Consider the following 25,280-nt stretch of genomic DNA (forward strand, 5'->3'; position numbering starts at 1 on the left):
ATTTCTTCATTCATTTTCAGGGCCCTGCACAGCTTCTTTCCAATCCATACCTATTCCTTTCCCTGTTTCTTACAGCCCCGCTAAGCTGTCCTGGTAGTGACTCGCGCTATGAGTAAGCAAATAGTTGACACAATGTCTCCTCTTGCTGTGAGAGTCCAACAACTTCATTGTTGGATCAAGCTTATTGCCTGGTCCACCACTGAGCCTAAACTGTAAACAGCTGTGGATCTTTGTAGTCATTAACAGACTCCTCTTGAGTGGTGCATAAGCCTGAATTCACCAGGGAAGTAGGCTTGGCAATGTGCCTAATGGTGATACTTGCAAGTTTTAGAATGGGGGATCTGAAAAAGGGCCAGCAACCCTGTTAAGCTTAATTTCATTATTTATTTTCTTCTTAATGCTGTGTATTTGCTGGTTCAGTGAGCGCTGCTGGAAAACCAAAGAATTCCAGGTTGTACCCACCACAGGTTACAACCTGCAATGAGACTGTAGGAGGGCTGCTAGCCACAGTGGCCCTACCTGAGCAAGGTGTTTTCCTCCTGTTATCTCCTTGGAGGTCCATGCCTGTGGGATGTAGGGGAGTAAATCTCTTTTCACAGTGATTCTCCTGTTGCTAGGGTTGAACTAAAGAATGACAATTGTTTTGATGTCACGCTGTTAGAAGAGATAAGGTGGAAATGGCTTTTGTTTCATGTGAGATGTTGAGCTCTCAGTAGCATGAACTCAAGACCACTTGACATTTTCACAGGAAAGGGTGATGTGAGGAACAGACAGGTGGTGGAGAGAGGTAACTCAGTAATTTGGAATCACTATTGTGCTCCAGCTGAGACCTTACAAAGACAAGAACATGGATCTCTTTTATTAGTTTGCAAAGCATCCTGACTGTTAACCTGTTTGTTAGTCTAGATGTTCTGGCTCTCTTTTATACATTAAATACTATCCTTGAACAGAGCATGCCCACAAAACGTGTCAAAGTTGATGAAATGACATTTCTTGCAATCAATACTTTTAACCAGAAAATCCTCAACAAGCCTGAGAGTCAGTGGGTGTGAATCTGACCCTGGGTTCCTTAAAGAACATATCTGGGATTTAATTTGCTTGAATTTAGCGAGGGAATTTATCCATTAAGTGACTCAGTCTATAACCTTACCCTGCAGAATTAATGGTCACAATGGAGTTATTTTTTGGCTGCCTCTTTGTTAAATTCCCTGCTGCAAGGATAAGTATGCCCACTTTCACTGCCGAACAGTGCCACTCTTATCAGAAAGGGGTTTACATCATTGCTCAGAATACATCATAAGCAATATAATTCAATTATTTATTAAAAAACCCCAAACAAACAAACACCAAAACAACACAAACTCTGTTTTATTTTCTTTCCTTGTTTTTCCTTCTTCCTTGTTCTGAACTTTGTTATGCAGTGAAAAAAAAACCTGAAGATTTTATCAATACATTGTGTTTTGAAATTTCTGGAAGTATCTATAGACATCCTTTCATGAGGTCAAGTTGTCAAAACCCAAGAGATAATCATGTTGTAGCTGCAATATTGTTTAATGACATGCTAGCTGATGTTATAGGATAGCTGTTTTCTCCATTAATATATTACTGTCTCCTCCTGAGCTGTCTGCATGTTGTTCCAACACTCCTTGCATCTGTCTTAAGTGATCATGTTTAAAAAGCTAAAGAGTATTTCAATAAAATGTACTAAAACTGGAGGATCTGTCCTAGAACTCCTACAGGTACAGTGCAGCGCTGATATACAGTTTAGGTAATACCATTGTCTTTCTGAGGTTTTATTTTTTAAACAAAGTTGACAATTCAGGCAAGCTTTGTGCACTGTGTAAAGGATGATCAAATAGTTAAGGAAAGTTAAAAGTATATACGTTATTTGCATGTTTTTTTCAGTTTTTAGAGCTATTCCAAGCAGACTAGCATCAAGCATTTTATATTCTATTTATCAAGTATTTTATTTTATGTTTTTGTGAGGTGTTCTTCAGGGGTGTTACTTATCAGGTGAAGAAAGTTTAGAGGCATGATGCATTTTGGATTTTAGTGAGCCTTAGTCAGACATCCTAAGGAACATAAGATTTGTTCCTGGGTCTCTGATTTGCTAACACCTACTATAGTTGCATTCTAGGGTCAGGAGGATCTGATCTGAGTCATCCTTTCCCAAGGAAGCATCTACCTTTGCCCATTCTTCCCTTCTTTCTGAAAAGTTCTTTATTTTTCAGGCTTTTGAATCTTTGGTTTCCCACATCAAGAGTTCTCAGAAGCCTGTGTTGGTGCATTTCCAAAGCAGATGCCTGTCGAGCAAGGAATTGCAGCAGGGGATGCCTCTTTACTTCTCTCAGCTACAGAAGAAAAAAGAGGTGAGGGTCCTTAAGAGTAGTTTTAGTTTTCTGTGTTGGGCAGTGATCCATCCTGCAGGCTGTACAGCCCAAATGTAATGCGAGGGAGGGGATCATGGAGCTTGTTAGCAAGCCAATAGACCTTTTCTTCCTCAAAATGGGCAACCACAGTCTGATTTGTTCCAGCTGTGGCAAAGGCACCCAGTGGTTTCAATGGTATAGCGATCAACCCTTTGAGATGGTTATTTCAAATATAACGCTCGTGGCATTGTATTGGTGTTGGAGTTTTTTATTGTGGTAATATCTGGAGCTCTGTGTAAGAAACGCAGAGGCCTTGTCTGAATTTCAGCAGCCCGAGACACTGGCCTTTCCTTTTCTTGCTCAGGGAAACTTTTGAGGGAGGATTTCTGGCTTGCTCTCTCTTCAGCAGAAAGCACCTCTGTATTTCTCCAAAGTAAAATGGGGACAGAGCTGCTTGCACAGGGAAATAAAATAGTTTTCTCTGCACTTTTTTCTTGGGAGTATGCAAAAATCCCATGTGCATTTTTTTTATGAATTGGACCCTTCTGTTTTATAGCTGGTAGTATTCATGCTTATTACAATGCCATATTATGGCCTTAGACACTTTTTATGTCCCTATAACATAGCACCCTAGAGAAAGATGCTTCACTAAGCAAGAACCAGTAAACTTGCTACAGAATCAGCGGAATACTTTTCACAAAAGTGCATAAACTTCTGTTCTTAAACATTGTCATCCTTCACCTTAACAAGCACAGAGAAAGGTTCCACTGGTTTCTATGCCTTGTTAGGTCTATCATCTTTTTAATTAATAGTATTTTTACGAAGCCGTCTGAACTGTGTCATTTCCATTATCAGAAAACCATTGCCATTAACGAATAATTTTCATTTCTGATCCTTGATATCATGCTAGTTGATCTCCTGTTTCCATGCCGCCGAATGATAGCATCGTTTTCTGCCCACGATCAAATTTAATTTGGACTCTGATTATATTATGCTGTTGCGACTGAAGTGTCAATTTTTGTCAGGCAATTAGGAGCTATAACCTGTGAAGTTAAGTTTGATAGGCATTGTAATTGGATTGTTACAGTAATAGCTTGGAACATTCCCTTTTTTTCTTGCTTCTTTGATTCTTGATGCATACTTTAGTTGTGAGAACAAAGGCATTTTGTTGTTATGCAACCATAGGATGTTCAAGACAACAAGATGGAGTTCAGGTTTTTCCACTTTCCACAGATGGATTTAATTTGGATTTAGTTTTGACCACAAATTATGCCAGGATTTTAAAAGAATGTGTGTGTGTCTGTGTGTGTGTGTGTGTAGGAAACCGTGAAAAAGAGAACAGTGGAACAAGAACTGCTAGGATTCTAATATGGAGGTGATCTTTAAATTAAAAGGTTAAAAGGCCCCAAAAAATCCTCAGACTGGGAATGTGTCAGATTACCCAGGCTACTCTCACTCCTTTTAGTGGCCTGTGCGGTTTACCTACTTTGCAAGTATTTAGGACTATAATTTAAGATCACACTGTGGCCCAAATTTTCTATTAGTGTAAATCAGGGCAGCTGTATTCAGATAAATCAGGAGAGAAGTCGGCCCCATGGAAAATAAACATAACACAATAACTAACATGTAATGGGGAAACTTTGGTTTTTAATTGGATCTTTGTTGTCAGACTGGAAGTTACCCACTTTCAGGTTGTTGGTTGGTTTTTTTGGTTTTTTTTTTTTCCTCTACAGACACAATAGTTCACAACCTGGCTATTTCTCAAAAGAGTTTTGTTCTGGATGTCTTTAGGGTGTGCTCAGCTCCTCCCCTAGAGGCGATCTTCTGATCATCTCTAATGAAAGGCACAATGAAGAGACCTTTTAAAAAGGACAATGGAGAGCAGGCAGTTTTTCCAGTGCTCATTGGACTGGATACTTTTCATAAGTGCTGCTGTGTGACAAGGAAAAGGTGGAGGAAAACAAAGGAACTCCAGCTGCTATGGAATGTAAGGGAAAAGCTCACCTGCAACAGAGTTTATCTGAAGAAAACTGAGTATCAGTACCAGTTCTGTTAGGTAAATGGTAAAGAGAAATCAAACCTTTAAAGTCAACTATTGGAGGTTTTCAGAAGTTTCATGTGCTGGGTATGGGCTAGTTGTATCCTCAGAGTTATCAAATATGGACCAGGATTGCATCCTCCTCATCCAGCAGGCACGATACCTACCTACTCCCTACCACACAGTGTCAGCCCCGCCTGGCTCATTACATCCTTAGAGATGTACTTCTTTGTTCTGATACATTTCTGATACGCAGTCATTTCATAACGTGGCTGACTGGGTCTGCTCCTTCCTATTTCAGGCATACGGTCACTTTTCTTTTCTGGCATCCTCAGTGTGTGGTCAGTGCTTGTTGAAGGAGTGATCTGGTGAGCCTGCAGCATTCTTCATGAACAAACATTTGTGCCTGACTAATGTGTCCCTTGCTCACCTCCCAACAACACTCCTCCTCTTTCTACCCCTTCCCAAACCTAAACTAGAGATTTTCTGTCAAGGCTAAGGGATTGAGTATTCACACCCCATTGCTTCAGCTGTGTACTCCCTCCACAGCTCTTTTACACCTTGTAATTCCACTCACTAAGTTCATTTAGTGTTCCTACTCCTGTAGTGCTCTGCAAAATTTCACCACATCAAATTCCATCTCCTCAGCTTCTGCAGGGCTCAGGTGGACCATGTGTTCTTACAACTGACCTCTCCTCAGAGCCCACTTTGGGCACCAGGGTATCGAGGCAGCGGGAAACTCTGCAAAGCAGCAGTTACCAGACTGTATCACCTAGTGGGGCTCTGCTAGTGGAACCATTTAAATCTGTTAATACATTTGTACTAATGCTAACATTTGCATAGAAGCTAAAATCTAGATTGATTTTTTTTCAGAAGCACTTTTTTTTTTTTAATTTTTTTTGTCTTGTTCTATGAAAGCTATTTTCAGTGAACGTTTTGATTTATACCATATTTTCTTTCCAGTCTTATTTATTTGAATATACAGAGTCTTAATACAGGGGCTAAGCTTTCTGACATTGCCCCCTTTAGTCTCATGGTATTGAAAACTAATACTGAGAACCTGAAAGGATGCATCAGGGCTGTAACTGAGGGAGTGGATTGCTGATGTGACAGAAAGAGCTGCATATGAAAAGGTGATATATGGAATAGAAAGTAAGTTAGATGAATTTGAAGGTATTTGTAATCTATTCTTCAGCTGTATCGGAAGAGATGTCCTGAAATATGATAGAAGATAGTGGAGAGAGGTTGAAGGGTGAATAAAAGCTTTTGTTTCAAAAGGTAATAATAATAACTTATCTCCCTGCTTTTCTATTACTGTACTTTCCTTTTTCCTTTGTTGTTCTTCCTTCCTGGGAGATAAGGTTGGGCTGCAGTTATACCTGAAAAAGGAGCGAAAATCATGTAAATTTTTCTGTACATATGTTCTGTTTGCAAAAACACAGACTTAGAATCTGATGAAAAAGAGCAATAAGAAGACAAATAGCCATGTAAAAATCCAGCCCAGGCAAGTAGATGTATGCAACTTGCTGGAATCTAATAGTGACAAGAGTGTGTATTAAATTTCTACTTTTCAGTTGATCTCATACAGGTGTAGCAATTACCACAGACCGATGTCATTAATTGTAATGTTCTGTAGAAGTAATCAATGAACTCTGTTTCCTGAAAACAGTTTCACCTTTGCGCTATTAGTACTATAATGAAGAGGGCGCAATATATACTTACATAAAGAACTTAGAATCTATTAGCACCTGTGCTGAACAGTAAAGCTGCTGATACTTTGCATGCAAATTGTAGTCATCATCTGAGAAGAAGCAGAGTTCATAGGTTCAATATTCTCTCACTTTCAGTCTCTTATGTCAGCTATGTCTTAACCAGCTGGGGGCAGAATTACATTCTGGAAATTAGTGAGAAAAAAGGTTAAAATTGAAAATATACTGTCTCTGCATCTAGGCTCACCATTCATATGTTATAAGACAACATGAAAAATCCTAGCAAGTATAAATGATGTCTGATTTCACATTATATTTTTAAAGTGTCAGTGCTCAAGTAGGTTTACATTTGACAGGTGATTTAAATACTTCAGTACATTTCTATAGTCATAAGAAAAAATCTTTATCAGGATAAAAACTTGATGAAACTATTCATTTTTGTACTAATGCAAGAAACGTTACTACTCTTTTTGACATGTAGATGTATGAGGCACTATATTAATCTTCATAATTTTTCTAAGTATTTCATTGTTTGAGGATATTTCAATGACTGCTCATTTATGTTGTTTTTACTATATTTATCTTCTGTACTGATTCTTGAATTCTATGCTCTGAGTACATACCTGGTTATGATTGGTGCAATCTTACCATAAAGCTGAGATAGACATATCTGTATTTCTGTAACTCTTCTAATGAGTTTACCTTGGTGGTTTTGTTTTTTTTTTTCTCATACCAAAATAGCTCTTTTAGTGCCTACAGCAAATATATGGCTTAAACCATCTCACAAGCTCCACCACCTTTCCTGTCACTTCTGTCTCGAAAGAAGCAGTTGTGAAGGTCTCTATGTTCAGTTTTTGAACACCTTGAAACTGTTCTCTGTGTAATTCTATATGAAATAATATTAAGATGGGCCTGTTGTGAACATTGTGTCACAGAAAGGAGGCATAGAAAAATTGCCAGTAGACCAGTAAAATAAAACAGTATGCTGAATTAATGAAACAGAATTGAGAAAAGCACACAGAAGAAAGAAAAAGGAAAATAAGCACTTCTGTGGACATCAAATATTTTGCATTGCTGGCTCACTTTGGCAGTAGGTCCATGATAGTTTGCCTATTGGATAATGCCATGAGTTTTTCACACACTAGCTCAGTTTCATCCCCAGCTGTACAGACTAACTAGGTTAAAAAGATAGGAGAAAATTCACCCTCATGTGTGTAATGACATATAAAGATATTGAAATAAAACAGTCAGTGCGATAATGAAACCAGATTAAAATTCTGACTAGATGAAGATGCAGCTTCTTCCAGGTTCTTTGTTTGTGAGCATGGACTACTGTATTTAAGTCTTCGTGTGAGGTCTTCCAAAACATAAGAATCTGGGCTTTTGCTTTAGACCAGTGAAGATAAGACTGATCCACAGAATTTGGATTGCCTTTAAACTTTCTGAAAATCCAGCAATTGTCAAATATTTCTGAAAACTCAGGAATTTTGGTTTGGGCTTATATTTAAAAACATAAAATGTTGAAGAATACTTCACAGATACAACAATCGGTTGTCTGAAATGATTTTCTCTCTTTGAGATTTTCAAACCAAAGGTAAACAACAATGCTATGACTGAACTACAGGATTTCTTAATGGCAGAGTAGATTGACTTTACCATACGAGTAAGGTTGTCCTGTCAAGATGTTACTCTAGGGAATAAACAATTGATTATTAGTCTAGGAACTGGTTTTCAAGCACTGACTCCCAGCACTGACCTCACTCTGCCTTAGCGTATGTTGAAATAGATGATCATGAGCACTTCTGGATAGTTTGTTACCTACCAGCTATTATCACTCCATTCAGTTAAAAGAAAAGTCAAAACAATATAGGTTGTATTGGTAATTAAATAAAAGGAAAATCACAGAAATCATTCATCTTTATTATAGTTGCGGCCATGTGTTTCCTAAAGGCTGGAGTTTTGAGCCTAGAGCAAAGGCAGAGTTCTGACCCAGGAGAAGATAACGATCTGAAGCAGACCTTCGTTAGGCCAGCAAATTGTCCAGTTATTTCTCCATGCAAGGGAACTGATCCAATGAAATCTAAAGCAGCCAACCCGTTCTGCAGCTCAGGCATTACAAATAGTAATCTTACACCAAGTTTTCACTTCTTTTATAGCTTTCTCTGTTTTCCCTTAGAGGAAACTAGGGCAGCGATTTAGGTCTCTCTCTCTTATCTCATCAGCTGCCTTCATGAAACCAGTAGGAATATAATTTTGGAGATTTTTAGCTCTCAAGTTCGAATTGGCTAATGGTTCAGTCTTTTGTTGAAGGGAAAGTAAAGGGGAGAGAAAAGAAAGATGGAGAGACAGACAAAACAGTTACATAAAGCTTATTTCCATAGGAAGCCAAGTAAAACTGTCTTTATCCATAGGAATTGTAAGGCCTAGTTATGTAACTCTCCAGCTTATTTGAAGAGGTGATTAACTGTTCCTAATTAAGCATTCAGCTACAGTCCCATTACAAGATTTTCCCCCTCTCCAGCAGCAAAATAATAAATAAAAAAAATTAAAATGTTAAAACCCACATCAACAAACCCATAAAAATCCCTCTGCACTCACATTTTTAGGGTTCAGACTTACTGACAACTCGAGTGCTATAGGAAAACTGTGATTAAATTGAGTAAGTACATTTTAAGATTAAAAGACTTGCAATAGCTTATTTCTGAAATATTTGTAATGTCTATTGCTTCTTTGTATCCATCTCTCTGTCCAACAAAATCACATAATACCACAGTTTGAAACATAAGTAGACTTCAATACTGACTGTGCAAGAGACAGTTTTAGGGGTAGGAGCAGTAGAATGTTTAAGAAATATCTGTATTTGAAAAAAATGACTGATTTTTCTACCTGTGATGAAGATGACAAAGAAGAAAAAAAAGCCCCAGAAAACAAAATGCTCATCACCAAGCTCTGAATTGCACTGGCGTGTTTCTGAAGCTCCCACTTCTCTTTAAAATTCCCTGCAGAAAGCCATTTTCCAGGCAGAGGCCAGAGGAATTAGAGGGCAGTGATTTCCTGACGAGGTGGCAGAGCTGGGGACGGAACCCAGATCTGTGTGTCCTCCTCACTTGGCTGCTTTCGTTGGCAGCAGCTAAGGAAGCTGAACTACCCGTGTGATTCTCTGCAGACTGCATGCACTGCAATAGCCAAAACTTAAAAACGTTTTTACTTTGCAGTGTTTCATTGTGCCTTGTAAAAGCCATGGTGAGTGGGTACCTCATTAATACTAAGGGATCGTGGGTTTTGTTTTGCAGCAGTCATCAGCTGTGACTTCCATCTAGGTAAGATGCTGATTTCCATGTGGTGCTGTGCTGCCGTGATTTATTAGCTTTCACCCAGTCTTGCCTTAGTAATAGGAAAATTAAGCCCTTATGTGTTCTCACATGGTATTTTCTTCTGTTCACATTATGTTTTTTGCACTATCTCAATTTAATTTGCCTTGACTTACATTAAGGTTTTCTTCCAAAAGCCCTTTCCTATAGACCAAAGCAATGAATTCAGTGTGAGGAAAGCTAGACATCATCTTTTCACTCAGAGAAATAGATCACAGAAAAAGAAGCCTTTAAAATGCTACTATCCATCTCTTTACCTGATTAGTATATAAAAAACATAGTACAAGAGTAAAGGCTGAAGAGTTAATCTCTTACATTAATCTCCCCCATTACATTATATTAAGTAATCTTTTCCTCAAATGACTATACAATGCAGTACTACTAGTAAAATAAATTTCACATCAGGATTTTAGAAGTATTGTAGCCCTTGAATAACTTTATTTAACTCCATGACAAAGTTGCATCCCAAATACTGTACAGACATCTCTAAAACTTCCTCTAACTGGTGGGCTTGGTGGCTCTCTTTACAGCCAAGACATTAAACAAAAAGATTCTTCAGTTTTCCCTCATCATGCACAATTATGAATTTTGACTTAAAATACTTATATTCATAATTACAGTATTCTGAAAAGGTGTCCTAAATATATATGTTGCCCAGCTTGACTGTGACTTCAAGCAAATTCTCTGAGGTGCTTGGTAAAGTAAAACTGAATTAGTGAGAGTACAATAAAGAAAGTTACAGTGTTTAGATACAATAGCCAAAAATAAAGTCAATTTAATCTTCCAAAGTAGGACAGCTTTTCAGTGTATTCATCACTATGGAGATTTAACAGTTGATTCCAACTTGAATTTTAATAGCAAACTTACATAATTGTGAGTCCTGGTGTGGTACTGCTGAGTGTATTCAGGCTGGAATTACTAGTTAGATGGATCCTACTTATCCTTGTAGTTAACACATGCTAATAGTTTACACATGTGCATGACAGTTGTTAACAACCATCTTTATAACCACCTCTGTATTTCTCTCTTCCTCACTCAACACTATCTAAAAGAGAAAATGGATATTAGTGGTCAAGGCTGTGGGTTAAAAATCAAGATTCCTGGGTTTTATTTTTCTATTATTTAGCTGGTTTTGACAATGAGGATGAGCAGTTACTTTTGCAACATGTATTTTAAATAGGCAACTTTAATTTATTTGTTTATTTATTTACCTATTTTTTTGTTGGTAGGCAATGTATATTCCTGGATGTGTTTAAATATGTACATGAGGAAAAAAATTATCAGAATATTTAAGAGATTGTTGAGTGCTCAAAGCTGGGAAAGTATGCAGGACATTTTTTGTTTTGACTGAAAAATTACTTGGTTTTGGCAGTATTTTTTGCATGTCCTCTTCATTCCTACTTGCTTGCTTTATAATCAATTCTAGTCATTACATAACTTGAGGCAAATGGTTTGCTTTAAATTCTCTGTGCCTTAGTTTCTCCAGTTGGGGAATGGTTAAGAAAAATCATCTACTTCCCAGGGTGTTGGGAGGCTTAATTAAGTGTTTATAAAGTACTTAGTACTTTAAGACTTTTGCATGAAATGCATTATGGATGTGTAATATAACATTATTATTAATGTATATTGCAAATTATTTTTTATCTCTGGCAATTTTCCATTACTTTAGAAAATTAGTCTAATCTAAAATATTGGCCAACTAGACAGAATTGCTGCAATTCCTTTAGTAAAAGTTCAATGATGGAGTCATGTTGACTTTTATCTTCAACAATCTTCCCTCAGAGTCTCCCAGAGACACAGAACTTGAGCTGTGCTTCTAATTGTTGGCTTCAGGCTAAAACTTTTGATCACTTTATTTCTGCTACTTTCTGTTAAACTCACTGAATGAAAAGGCTTGATAACATTTTATACTGTCTAATTCTTTATTTTGGGGAATATGAATGATGAATTTGACCTTCTGAATTTTTAGTCTAAACTTTGGTAGCAGAGAGCATCCTCATTCTTGTTTTCATTCATATTAATACTGCATCTATCTCTTTTGCCCTGTAAAAAGCTATTAATATTGTTCTATTAACCTCTTTCTAAGTAATAATGACCTTTCCCCTGAAAATGCAATTATTGGACTTTTTTCCCATAATAAATCTCATTTATTAGAAAGTTTGGCCTTGTGCACTTTGTTCTCTGCCATTTCCTTAAAAAAATAATCATGTTTTATTTTCAAATAAGTACATTATTTTTATTCAGAAAAATATTCTATAATGCATGCACTTGGTCATAATCTAAGAGGAGGTGATGGCTGCTTGATTCAACTATGTCCCTGCCTCTAGAAAGAAAAAGGCTGTAGTGACAGTGCTCTACATTCCTCCATTGTTTGACTGGTCTGGCTATTTGCAGCTGCAGTATCCTCTATTTTACCAAGAATTACCAACGAGGTCAGTTTGTCTCTTGCTAATGTCCAGTCAGAGCTCTTCCTCCCTTTCTGCAGTGAGTGGTGGTTTTTGAGGTGTTGCCTGACAAGCTGTTTTGCCATTAGCTCCTGAGAGGAGGAAGGACAAGAAATGCTAGGCACCTCCTGGTGTGTGTGGCCATGCAAACTTCTGGGGAGACAGAAGGGGAGGTAGGAGAAAAGCTCTTGTTGCATTCTTGCTCTTCGAGCTGCTGGTTTTGTCAAGGGAGGTGATGAAGAAACTTTCCTGTATTCTAAGGAATACAAAGGTAATGGAAGCATCTGTAACCTCTCCACATCCTTGATGAAGCAGTGGCTATAGCGGAAGGATTTTTTTTCACCCCAGTAAAACGATGCTAAAAAGCTGTATAGAAGAGCAGCAGCACCATCGTCCTGTTTCTCCTCCACTACCCACCCTTCTCTTGTTCCAGGGGTTTCCAGTTGTTTGATGTCAGAGAGAGAAGGAAGGTTCTGGCAACTCTCTTTCCCTGGCCATTTTCTTTCCTAAGGATAAAGAATCCTCAAAGAAGAAATGTGGAACTCCATATAGGTTTCCCTTTCTATGTAGATAGGAAAAACATCTAACCATATCTAGGGGAAGAGTAGTTTTGTGGCTATAGCTCTAGGCTGGAAAAGGGAAGAAGTGGTTCTGGAGTCTTGGTGTGTCTGATTTTTATTTTATTTTTTTTGGAAGCTCAGGCAAAAAAGAGATTTTATGTACTTTTTTTTTACTGGACCCATCAAATTAGAATACAAGTTTATTAAAACATGTACTGAAATAAAAGCAGAAGTTACAGTCTGTGCATTCGAAATTAGAAAATGAGGCTCAGCTTTTTGAGGATTCCCTAAGAATGACAGAAAATACAGAATGGATGTCAAATTTGTAACATGGACAGAGAACATCTTTCCATGTTTTCTCCCCACCCATCTCCCAAATTAATCAGACATGCTACCAGGAATGATAATGCTAATGATTTCAAGCAGCATAAAAAGGACTTTGTACCATGTAGGCAGGTAGACAAGAGCTATACCATATGCACAATTTTAAGATGAAGAATTATTTTTTTAAACTTTATTTTTCTAACATTTGTTTGAAGTGCATTCTTTAGAAAACTGCATCTTCTTTACATTTCCTGGCTCCTTGACTCATCAAAATGAGCTGTGTTAGTCATATCAAATGTGTTTCATAGAAGAAGACGGGAAAAGCAGCACACTGAGTCATCGTCACAGGGAGGGTGGCTGCCAAACCACTATCAGACAACATAGGGAAAAGCAAACATATTAAACGACTGGGGCCACAGAAACACAGCCCAGTGGCAGGAACTCATTTACAATCAGGTGAACGTGAGCATCCTCATCTTTTTAGTCTGTTTTTTAAGGAAGTGAGACATGTGCTATCATGATGTTTACCTGCCTGCCAGCTTCTTTCCCCCATTAACTTTGTAAGCCATTGGCCACTCTCATTCAAATGGGTTGAAGTGGCAGAGTTCTCAGGAATGTGATGTTTTTAATGCATTTACTAAACATTGTCACTTTTAGAAAGCAGGGACATGTCTTTTGCACCTTCCTGAAGAGAAGGGGCTCAGCTGACACCTGCTCCATGTGCCCTACTGAGCTGGCCATCGTCACACCTGCACTGGCCAGCCTGGCAGTGCCTGTGCGGCTCTCAGCTCAGCACAACACACCCTGCTCCTTGCTCTGCAGTCACAGAATGATCTGGAGGTGTTATACAGCTGGGTTATCCTTACGGATTTGGGAGAGGAAGTGGAAGAATGAGGTGGCAGCAGAGACCTTATGTGGTGTGACACAAAACCTGATGGTGATACACACTGACAGAAAGAGGTGTGGAAATACAGAATTGCAATATAAAGCCACTGCAAAGCAGGATTCACTTCATGGAATAGCTTGTTCATAAAACAAGACTAGGTATTTTTTGAGAGTTTTTTTCCTAGGGAAAATCCCTCAGTTCTGTTTAGGTTCAGCAAATTACTGTAGTTTAACTTATAACCTAATGCTGAGAGCTCAGGTTATGTTCCTTGCTAGAGACACTTAAATTTCTGCTTCAGCTCGCTTAGGAATGAAGGTTGCTGCAACTGTACTGCTGCTTGCTGTGCCCAAAGTCAGTTGAAAACAAGGCCCAGTTTTGACAAACTTGATTGAGTAGTGGAAGTCCCTATTTAAATTCCTGTAAGTTTAATGAAAATGAGTAAGTAGCTAGAAAAAATAGTTTATGCTAATTATCCCTCAGCAAGCCAATTAGTAGACGTGTACTGGCTAGCCAAACAGTCTGCTTGCAATTCCAGACTTAACAATAGCAAGAATTATCTTTTTCTTGCTGGGGGGTTACACAGGATTGGGAGAGAAGGTTGATAGATGTACTGGGAAGGGGAATGTTCTGAGAGGGGAAGTGAAGGGTATAGGATAAACATTTATAAGACATTAGGTTTTCATTTGCTTTACTTCTGATTAAATAACCTGACTGTTTTTTCAAAGCTTTGACAATATTTTTCATGAACACTTTAGAATTTGCAAATGGGAAGAACGATGACAAAAATTATCATAGCACACAATTGTTTCCTTTATATCCATCCCCCCCCCCCCCCCCCCCCCGATTCATCTTTAACATTTGTTAACTGTCTATAGTCTCTGGGTTATTTTTTAGGCTGGTGATTTTCACAGGTTACCCTGTTTCCTATTAGGAAAGCAACTAATATACTTCACCTGCTTCTCCTTAATTATTTTTATTTTTTAGAAACCTCATGAACAACAAGCTAAAATCTGGCAATTCCATTAGTTTAGCATGTTGAGGTGGATTTGATTTTCTTCTCATTATTGCAAATTTGCACATCTCTTCAATAAGGCTGAAGAGAAAAAAAGGCACAGGAGCACAAAAACACCATAACAATCTGGACAAAAAAATTATAGAAATATGAGTTGTCATGCTGAAGAACTACTATTGGCCTATGAGTCAGTTACCAAACAAAACTGATATTTCACATTTTTTCCCCAATAACTAATTCTTATTTCTAATTTATTTAGTAGGGATTTTTTTTTATGCTCTGCTTTGCTTTTCATGCTGTTGCTGAGACAGAATGGAATTATCATCTCTAGAGTGTGCCACGTCAACTTACATTGGCATACTGTGCTTTTTTGCATAATGCTGTCTATTATTATAATCTGTCATAATATAGCATCTAATTCTTTACACAGCTCATATGTCTAAATTTTATCTATGACAAAGATTTGCCAAATTTTTTCCTTAATATAGGAATTTGGGGGGATACTTTCACCGGGGTGTTGCTACTGGCTTCTATATTCATAGGGAAATACCCACATTTCATATTTTTCAGGTTAGTGCTTATAAATATGAGCACATTTATCTTTCATTCTAATAGTACAGAGGGTGGGAGGGATAGGTGCTATATTCCAAAGGTTTGTAGGAGATGGGGAATGTTTTGTTGCATCTGCAGATCCGGTTTGCAGTCACTGCTCTTTAACTGGTTTCTATTCAAGGATGTACGGAACAGGAATCAGTAGCAGCTTCTACCTCCATACACAGGGGTGCAATATTTAGAGCTACTAGGACAGAAGGTCTGTGACTGCTCTGCTTTCTTTGCAGGCTGACTTATCTTACCTGAAGGGTGAAGCCTACCCTGGAAGCCTTGATGAGAAAGGATAGCTATTCCCTCCTCTGACAAGTGTAAGAAGAAGCATTGAGTACAAAAGCCTTAAGAATTCTACAGAAGCAGGAGAGGAGGGGGAAAAGTAATGAGCATTGAGCTACATAGTACCTGAAGGAAGGATGTCCCCGCTTTGCTTTTGTTAGTGAGCTCAAAGAAGGATTGCAAGGACTGTGGCTATCAGAGTGTGAAGCTGGTGCGAAGACAGCACTGGCATCCATGACATGCTTCACTTTGAGCATAGTTTGAAGGTGCTTTTCCACTAATGTAACTGGGGGCTGTCAGGGACACTGAAGCTGAGGAGGAGGAAATGCTCATGTCCTTTATCTTATACTAGTATGCTTCTATTACAATTCACTTATTTTCAAAAATTACTGTGACTTTAAAACACACAGAACAAAAAATACAAAACTCCCGTGTCTCTCAGCTACTCTTTTGTTGTTTTGTTTTGTTACTTATTTAATTTAGAAAGATTTTTTTTAATTTAGAAAAGAAGAAGAGACTATTAATCCCTACTTTTTGAATGTTTGGGGTCAACAATAGTGTGATTGGGTTCTGTTCTTGCCTTTTCTACAGATATTGCTATGTGTTGGTGGGATTAGCAAGGCAGTGTTTGGAACAGTGGTGTTCTCTGGAACATTTTCAGTTGGTATAGCTCGTTGCTTTGTCTCATGGACCTAAATTCATTTGAGCTTGTCATTGTGTTTGGTTTTGGAAAGTCAGCTTGTGACTCTAGGAAGGATCTGCTTTTCAGTAATTTTCAAGAGAGCAGGCTTAATCAGGTTTGGTATCACCCCAATGACACACACATATGTGCATGCACATCTGCATCATTGATTTCAAAATGCTTCCCAAACCAGTCATTGTGTCTGCAGATCCTACTCATGGTGTCCCCTCTGGATTTTGGTATCAAATTTGTACAGAAAGAAGGTACAATGACACCAAGTGTTTCCCTGACAACTCTTGTTTTGCACATCTGCTACAGTAATGCCATTTGGTAACTGCTTTGGAGGGTAACTCCTCTTTCTCCCCACAAATTTCTGACTGTAATATACTACTGAGCAAGTCCACACAAAACTGTCTGCGATCATCCACCTTAAATATATTTATTTCTAGCAGGACAGGTCTGCAGCCCTTCTTTCATACGGCACATCCTGGCACACTTCTTGCCCTTACAAAAGATTATTTCAATACCTGTAAATACGTGCGGTACAATAGACCTCCTCGGACTTGCTCCTGCCCGTATCAAAAACCAAGCGCTGAATATTTCTCTGGGAATGTGAAATGCAGAGAGTTAGCACAGTGAACAGAGACTGTCTTCATGCCCCTGAAAGAAAAAAAGGAGCTGACTGAGGCAAAGCCACTGTTACAGACTGCGAATCAGCTCTATATGGCTCAGAAGTGAAAGAGAGAAATGAAACAAAAGCCTCCTCCAGCATATCTCATCCTCACTCTCTTCTCCCTTTTCAGTACCAAACTGTATTGTCTTAATCTGGGAATGTGATTTATCTGTGAAATATCTAGTGGGTGGCAGAGGTGGGGAGCAAAGCTGCACAGAGCTCCCCAGAGCTGCTGACCGAGGTAAATAGTGTGTCATAACACATTTATCAAATAATAATGGAAACCATATAAAACATATAGGAGAGGGAGGGGGGAAACCCATTCTCCTCTGGGAAGTTACTGAATATTTCAGCCAGTTTATAAAAGTATGTGTACATGTGTTTAGAAGGGGAGAGGTTTTCCTAGCTTCACCTCTGCGAATAAATCATTGGCCTGGGATGTCTGAGCAGACAAGTGAAATGGATGAGCACATTATGGATCAAGGAGGTGGTATTCCTGCCTTGGTTAGTTTGAGAGGGACCACCCAAGCACTGTGGGACCAAGACGAGACTGTAAGTTATGCCTGTAGAGTTCTGAAAGACTCAGGCTGCAGTCTCTGACATGGTAGGAAGGTGTGAAATAAAATAAAATTGATGGTATTTCTCAAAGAGCAGGCATGACTAGTCATCTATCTGAACTGGTTTTGTTGCTAATATTTATTTATTTTTTTGCCTTTGCCTGGATTGCCAGCATAGATAAAATGCAAAAAAAAAAAAAAAAAAAAAAAAGGGAAAGAAAAAATGGCAAAGGTGTAATAGTTATGCCTATTTTTGGAAATTGATGTTTAGGTGCAACTAAAGAAAAAGAAAAATATATTAATGATGTATTATGTACATTTTTCACAGCTTGCCACTAGTGGCTTTTAGAATACACAAGCCAAAGTCTAATGCTCTCATTGATGCTGAGAATAATCTTGCATTATAACTGGTCTATTGAAGTCCGTGTGAATTACTTATGGAAAAAGATTTCCATTCCACATGAATAAGCCTTGCAGAACATGGATGAGTGTTACCAAGAAATACCAAGTTAAAAGGAGCCTGACAGAGACAGTATCCTTGTAAATATATGTATAGTTACAACTTCAGAATTCTTGCAAGGGAGGAGGAGAGCTGAGTTTTGGGATTATCATCTGCCACAGGAAAACCTCTTACAGTGCAGCTGATCACCTTTTTATATTTACACATGGCAATAGTGATTGAAGGTTAATCGGTCTACATATAGTGATGAATTGGATGAATTCTGGGCTGTAAGGAAAGCCAGTAGGAATTAAAAGTCAAAATATGAAAGGTGTCTTTATAGAAAAATATCCTTTTTTTTTAAGAAAAAAAATTGATGTTTTTCTATGATATTCCAATATTTTATAATTTAAAAAAAATAATTGAAGGAATGTTGGAACTTTGTACTTAAAAAAAATTGCTTTCTCTTACAGTAGAAAATCTTAAGATGTTTTAAAATTATTTTAAAACTGTTCCTGAAAATTATTTTTTTTTAAGAAAATGCTGTGTTTTCCATCCATGGAATGATTTTCCTCCTTGCTTGATCCCCTCTAATTACAATCCAACAACATTCGAAGTCACATGTGGACACCCCCACTGTGCTGGGTCAGCTGTTGATTTGGGTTGGGGATTGAGCCAGAAGTTGTAAGGTGAAGCCTTGGGGCTGCTCACCTTTAACACTACTCAGCAGATCCCATGACTGCAGAGGGGTGATGCTGGTGGTTTGTAGACACTCTGCCTCCCATAACCAATGTCCCAGTGGGGTGTCAGCTATGTTCTTGGCAATGGGATCTTTGGGGTGACGTAAGAGGCTGAGATGCTGGGCACATGCCATCACTAAAGTTCCTGTATCACATTTCTCAGGAACGGAGATGTTAACTCCCCATGTTCAGGCCAGATTTCAGCTTCAGCACTCATATTGTACCTACCTAAATCTCCCCTGAAGTTTTGATTCGACACGGTATTGTTCATTTGGTGCCTTCTTAAACAGTACAGTGCAACATGCTGCCTGCACTGTTGAACATCTGCTTTGCTTCAAAAGTTGCTCCATTTTGCTTGCAAGAGAAAGGGTTATTTTCTTTTTTTTTTTTTTTTTTTTAGTTTTAAGGTGAACAAACTCAACTGGAGCTCCAACTCTCCCTGGGCAGAGGCTGAACAATTGGTGTTTGTGCTGGAGAACAAGGCTGCAAGAGACTGGAAAGAATCCTTCTCCGCCCAAGGGCTTAAGGCACCCAAGCAACTAATCTACAGGTTGTACTATAAACTGTGGGCTATAGTCACAGCTGTGATCTCTGCATGAGATTTGCAGCCCATGGATCTGCCCCTGCTGTGTTCCCAGCCTGCCTAAAGCAACTTGCTGCGTTCCCAGCATGTCTCTGCAAAAAGAGTTGCACATCAGGCTGGGGGTTATCTGGAGGCTGCTCCACAGCGATATCAATTTATGTAGACTACCACAGCCTGGCCACTGGTGGAAAAACTCTTTCTTGTCTCAAGTCCATTCTTGGAGGTAAATGTTATGTTATATAGGACTCTAGGTGCTCAGCTACTGTAGTGGTTATTGCTCTAGCTATTAATAAAGAGCAAAATAACTGCCAGATATTGTTTAAGCACAAGGAAAATTTCTTATTTATAAGAAAATTTGTACAGGGTTTCATTACTACTGATACTAAATGAATGCTACCGTAAGATTTCTGCTGCTGATATCTGTACACTAGGACTACTTATGCCCATTCCTTTAGAAGTTTAGTGGTGTAGCAGCATGGAGAGAGGAAGAGAGCTGCCCCGAATGGCAGCCTGCAAAGCAGTTGGGTGGAGAGGGTATAGGGAGGAATGCAGAGCTGAGGAGCATCTGTGATTCTGTGAATCCTCTTAACCTCTCTGTTCCCTCATGGAGAGGTTTCTCCGGCAAGGAGTTCTTCATAGAGAAGCCTTCTTGCCATATCTGCTGGTGCATTTTCTTTGCATTTCCTCAGCTCTCTGTGTTGTAAGGCAATCTCAATGCATGAAACACATAACTGATAATTCTGCAGTTAAATTATTATGTAAGAAATGTAGTATTAAAAAAAGCCAGAAAAGACTGATTTGTTGTTGAAAGCATTGTCTAATGCATATCGCTGAAAAGATTCTTGCATGCAGAGAAGAAGACAGGTTTCCTTGACATAAAGAATAGGCCTTGATCCCGTAATTATTTTGGCAGGTGCTTAATTCCCAAAGTGTGAGTTATCCTATGAAATTCAATGCACATAGTGAAACAAAGGAGTGGGAAGGGATGAGGAAGGGATTACATATGTTGAGAGAAAGGCAAGAGGGGCTCTCTGAACAAATGGGACTGAAAGAGGGATTGAGGGAGGAGAGGAAGGGGGATTGGCGGATGAGAATAGGAAAACAATTCAGATTTGAAGTTGAATCAGCATTTGCTGACATGAACGTGACACTAATGGAAAGGATTTGGGAGAAGAATAGTTATAAGCTAACAGATTTGTTCTCTTCAAAACATTCTGTATGCAGGTAATAACATGTAGACTTCGTTTATAATAACTTAAGGTGACATCTTTTGGTTTCAAAGAGAATTCAACGGTCAGAAACAAGGAATGCCACACTCACCTGTTTTTCTTCCTCTTTTCTCCCTTCCTGAAATTTATTTCTGAAAGTCATTAAAATTCGGATACCATCATTTGTAACAAATGATGTGAAGTGTAAGGTACAGTACCTGGAGTATATGTTTGTTAAAATGAAGGAAGAGACTCTTCCAACACTTTGGGATTTTATGAATGATTTACATCTGGTGCTAAAGTTCATAAATGAAACGTGGGAGAACCAGATGCTTCATTTCTTGACTGCATCGTGTCTGCACATACTGATGGTGAATTGAAAACAGGAATGTCTCATAAATCAAGAAAATCTATTTTTGTACTCTTGATTTCTATTCCGAACATCCATATAACACCCAAACAAATGTGGTAAAATTGGTTCCTTGAGAAACCCTTTATGTTTAGTAACAGTGTGGACATGTTAATAAAAAAATAAAAAGAGGGGGGAAAAAAAGGAACCAGTCTTCAGAATATAAAATGCTCAGAATGAGCAACTGTTCTTGGAGATCAGCATCGAAGGTGCTTTGTTTAGCAAGAGAAAGACTGAATGGAACTGCTAGGCAGATTTTGGTAGTTGTACAAAGAACTGAGATGTGTAATATTGGCAGTGGGGGAAAAGAAATTAAAAGCCAAATTCTTCCTTTGGCTACTGACATCACATCTGAAGGCAAAATCTAGCCCACTTTTGAATAGGGAGACTGAGGCTTGTGAGTACACATTTGCAGAGAGCTGAGTGAAATTAAATTTTGTTCCATTTTTCATCAATGCTTTGGAATGATGCTTACATTCCTTTCTTGCTGACATCTTCTATTGGCCAAAGAATTGTAAGTGAGGCGTGTCATTATGTTCAGGTGTCACTAAAACTTTTCTAAACAGGTTTTTAAAATACCATTTATTGAATCATAATAAAAGAATAAGCACAAGTCTATCTGTCTACAGGTGTTTGGGTTTTTTTAATAGAAGTAATAGATTCAAGTTACCCTCCCTCACACTTCCCACTTCCTTGACTTCATTGCATGTATTTATCCACACATTTTAAATTATTATATTACAACTCCAAAACTACCTGTGAGAAATGGCAGAGTAGTAATAATAACTTTGGACGAAAAAGCTGTACACAAAAGAGTTACCAAGTACCAGCTGATGTGTGGTAGCTGCCCATGTGTGTCCTCTTAGCCTCCAACGAATGCATGGTAATTGGGGTGGGCTTAGCCCCCTGGGCGGGGGTGTGAGGCTGAATTGACTCACCTTGCATTTGCTGTGGGGGAATAGAGTGCATCCAGGCAGTTCTTGCAGCTCAACAGAAACTTGCTACCTTGTGGTATCTTGTTTATGTATCTAAGCCCTGGATGTGCGTGCTCTGCTAGTTCTGTTAACAATTGAAAACAAATGTTTATTTAAATTTATTTACACATCCTACACACAGATTGAGTGTAGGTGTGCTGGCAGAAGGGAGACTTTAGGAAGGATTTCATAAAGGTGAAGGAAACTGCTTAGTAGCCAGGTTTCAAGGAGGCACCCCAAATGCAACGTGGGATGAGACTGTGGAGGTATTTGTGATGGTATCAAGGCAGGCACTTCTGGCAGGGCAGGTGGAGGTTGTGAGGTAGGGGAGCTGACCTTGCTTTCAAAGGTAGGTAGGCAGATTGTATATATACACCATTAGCGTATGTATCTGTTATGCCAATGTTTCTCTTGTGGAAGCCAGTGGAAGTTTTGCCTTTTATTTCAGTGAGAACAAGATCAAGCTTTTCTAGGGGGGATATTCCCCCATTACGTGTGGAGCATTGTACCCCCTTTCAGACTGAGATGGAGTTACTAAAAAACAGAAGTGCTCTGTACTCTCAGTTACCTTACTGCTCAAAATAGGTCCCTAACTAATACAATTTGTTATATGTCGTAAAACACAAAGGAAAGCACTTTTCACACCAAATATCAGAAAAGCACTCTCTTTTTTTCAACTGCAGAAGTAACAGAAATGATGTGTTCATTTTAAATTCCATTCATGTAGGCCCTAATAAAAGCTATTATAAAATACAATTGTGTGGAGACAAAAAGAGAGATAATATCACTATAGCTCAATATAAAATTTAAGTAATTAAGACATGAAAACTATTACACAATTTACTATGAATGCAATGTGAATAATAAAATGTTTAACCATTTCACTTCTGCTTTGTTTTTTGTTGTTGGTTGGTTGTTTTTTTTCAATAGTGCCTTTTGAAAATGTTTGAGCTTGAAATATTTCAAAGATCTAAATTCCATATTACTTCGGAAGCTGAGCAGGACTGAAAAGTAAGCTAGCTGGGTTTTCAAACTAAGTCTTGTATATATTTTTAGATGTTGATGTAAATATGGCACTCTGCCACATAGTGGATTCTACATGAAAAATGTCAGTTTCAGGTGATTTTGATGGTAGTTGTAAATAAAACAGGAAATACAGAGTGAACTGTGGAAGTATATTAGTGGTGCAAGCTAAGCAGCTGCATAATAGTTATGAAATTGTGTAGACAGACTGATGGATCCTAAGATTAAAACAAAAGCATCCATACATGTACTGGAAAGAAAAGTATTTTTAAACAGGAGTTGCTTAAGCTCTGCATATTTTTTTCACATGATTCAGTACTGTGTCCTCTTCTCTGGTGGGTTTCAGCAATGCTGTTGGTAAATGGTTGAGAGAAAATCTTAGTCTAGTCTTTCTTTAGTCGAGTGAATATCATAATTCAGTATCTGTAATACACACATTATTTTCTTGTGCACGGACGTATGCATGACAGTCACAGGCGTGTACCGGCACTGCTTAGTAACACTTAGCAACATCTGCTCTGTGATCCAGCCCTATCTTTTCACTTCATTCCAATGTGATTGTGTACGTTTGTTTTCTAGCTTAAATTTGTGGCAAACAATTTGCTTGAGACTGTGTCCAAGCTGTCCATGGAACAGCATTCTCCTGAGCTGCAGAACTGAGAGCTCATATTGGTGGTTCAGTAGGTGGCACTCTTCCCCTTAGATCAGTCTGAGCCATTGTCCCAGGTGTTACTCCGATCATGAAGTAGTTCTGCAGGAAGCCAGATGACAGACCCACAGCTTGCACTGCTGGGGTGTCAGGGACTAGTGTTTGCCGGTGCCCAGGTTGGAGTACACCATCCACAGCATGCAGTCTTTGTGTTTTGGGGAGCATTCTTGGTTTGTCTGCCATAGTGGCATCCTCCATACCTGTCCGGTGCAGAGGGCAGGAGCGGGGTCTATGGTGTGGACCATCTTTCATATCTGGGCTACCCTTATGCTTCGAATCCCGTTCTGAGCAAAAAAACCTACACAGGGAATGGAAACAAAGCTTAGAGGTCAACTCTGATGCCCAGCATGTTTTTTAGGCTGACACTTTCATAGAAAGCTTATTACTCTTGCTTCGTAAATTTGAGGAAAGCTTGTCTGCTAGGCCTTCAGAACTGATGATCTGTGGTTCCATTTACAGTAATTCTGTAGTTTTCAGACCTTCATCAGCCAAGCCCCAGATGCCTCAAACTGGGTGCCTTTGTTTATAAAGTCTTAGTCTTCCCTGTGCCTTTAATTTCTTGGCTGTAAAATAAAACTGCCAAGGCTTACATATTGTGGCTTACAGGCATGTGGTAAGGCACGAAAATGTTTGTGATCTGCTTGGCAAAAAAATGGAACTGAGCATTGTGCTTATATTTGTTGTTATGATGAAGAATAACTATCAAGTCCATCTCCTAGATTTCTCTGTCTTTTCCTAGTGTCATGGCTTATTTAAAACTCAGCTGAATCCTCCCTGAAGCCCCAGACAATTACAAATAGTAAGAAGCAAATATATATGTAAGTATATTTGTGTGTGTATATATATTATATAATGGTCATTAAAAAAATGAAATCTGTAAGTAGTCCAAAATGGAGAGGCAAAGTCATCACAATCTGTAATGAAGCAATGACAAATGGCAGGCTCCAGTTTTGGCCTGTGAGATTTATACTTCCTGTGTATTTAGTTTTGTACACACAATTTCTTCTAAAAATTGCTAAATAGTTTTCTCTAATAACATTTCATAAATCGCTCAGCTATTTACATGCTTTCAGATCAATCATTAAAACAACTAAGAAGTTGAAGTTACACAGGTCAAAGCACAGACTTTATAGAGAAGAAGAGCTGCAAGTTTATGGTTCCTTACTCTTCCTAGTAACTCATCCCATACATAGTTTTATATTTGAGATATAAATTATTCATGAATAGTTTTTAGCAATCAGTGAATTAGCCACTTGCAATTAAAAAAAATTGACCTCCTCTTCTTGCATTTAATCTGACTAAAGTCAGTGTCATTGCTGTATGATTGGGTCTCATCTATTTTTATCTGCTGTAGGAGCCGTTTTGATCCAAAATTGACAAAACCACACTAGAAACCTGAAAAAAAGGAAAGTCATATATATATATATCTCTGTGCGAGTGTATGTGTATATATATATACATGACAAGACCAGGACTTGGCCCATTGTGTGAACTACATAACTTCTACACTGCCTACCATACTTAAGAAAAAACCCTGACACTTCACTCATGGCAAACTTTTTAGAGAACTCCACAAAGAAGGAGAATGTAAACTGTCCAAAAGAAGAGCAACCCTTTCGCAAAGCCACCAGTAATCTCTGGAAAGCCAGATCATACTGATCAAATATTCTGACACCTCTTTTTGA

The sequence above is a fragment of the Falco peregrinus genome, chromosome 1 (genome assembly GCF_023634155.1).
Source record: "Falco peregrinus isolate bFalPer1 chromosome 1, bFalPer1.pri, whole genome shotgun sequence".
NCBI lineage: Eukaryota > Metazoa > Chordata > Aves > Falconiformes > Falconidae > Falco > Falco peregrinus.